The sequence below is a fragment of the Chenopodium quinoa genome, unplaced genomic scaffold (genome assembly GCF_001683475.1).
Source record: "Chenopodium quinoa cultivar QQ74 unplaced genomic scaffold, ASM168347v1, whole genome shotgun sequence".
Classification (NCBI taxonomy): domain Eukaryota; kingdom Viridiplantae; phylum Streptophyta; class Magnoliopsida; order Caryophyllales; family Amaranthaceae; genus Chenopodium; species Chenopodium quinoa.
Genome location: NW_018743389.1, coordinates 2,208,592 through 2,210,002, shown reverse-complemented (window position 1 = coordinate 2,210,002; position 1,411 = coordinate 2,208,592).

Genomic DNA, 1,411 nt, shown 5'->3' with positions numbered 1-1,411 from the left:
AACAAGAACTTAAAAAAAAAACACACACACACACATAAACGCTCAAGAGGAAGGGGGAGAGGGACGGCTACTGCTGCTCCCCCGCGACTGTTGTTGTTGCCGGCCTTGTGATTGTGGCGGTGGCTGGCTGTGGTGGGTGGTGGTGGTGCTGGCCACTGGTGGTGCGTGTGGTGTGAGAGTGTGTAAGGGAGAGGGGAAATAAAGAGAAAGAAATAAGAGGAGAGAGAGAGTATTACCTTTGGGTATTTTTCCACCTTGAGGCAAAAACTAATTTTTGCTCTTGAGGTGGGTATTTATACCACTCTCTAAAACCCTCTTACTCTTGTCTTTCATTATTTACCCTTAATAAGACCTTTTCCCTTTCAAAGTAGTCTTTGTCATTGTTTTAAATCCTTTTGACTTTATAATTCTTTTGCAAATCAAATACTTGCCCCAAAGTTTAAATATAGAAATAAACAATTTCCAAAACCATATAAATAAATTAATTGATGGGTTTTTATTTATTTAACCTTTAAAATATTAAACATAGAAATGAATAATTCCTTTCTAATTAATAAAATACGTTTATAAAATAATAAATTAATTTATAAAGTATATAAAAATACGGGGTATTACAAAGAGATTTCTGGGTTTTTAAGGAAGGTTACGAGTTTGGGAAATTGGCTGAGGTTTTTGGGTTGTTGTTGCAGAAGAAGAAGAAATAAATTCTAAAAGTAGGGGAGGGTCGTGAGTTTGGGGGGAATTATAACCCAAGAAATCTTTTACTACGGTAATAATATTGCTAACCTCTTTTTTTATTTTTTTATTTTTTTTATTTTTTTTTATTTTTAATCTGAAAAGGAAAAAAATAAAAATAAAAATAAATTGCTAACCATAGTTAGTAGTCAATCAAGAGTGTTTAACATTAACTTAACAAAGGGTTAAAATTGGATTTTTTTTTTATTTTTTTATTTTTTTTGATGAGATAAAGCTGATTAAGTTAATTAAACTTATAGGCACCATGTAGAAGTTTGGATTTAGGAGGGCACAACATAAAAACGCAATAACTCAGGAGTACTATGTAGAAAAACCCATTTATCATTTATTGCTAATAAGATTTCCTTTTTGTATTCTTTTTATCCAGCGCCCCCAGGGGCGCTCATGAGCATTTGCCTATTTGATTTTGCTACTTTGTTATGATAGATTGGAACACGAACTACATGGTACTCTAGGAGTACCTATTATTAATTGTGTCATAAGTTCGACCTTCATCAATTACATTTGCTTAAAGGTGTTGCTTTAATAAACTCCTTCATTTTACCTTACTAGGACAACTAATGCGCGCGCCATAGCTAGCCATATCCTAAATTCTTTTAGTTTTGCCTAACAATACAAATTTAGTTGTTAGCAACATAAATGAGTGAAAATATGT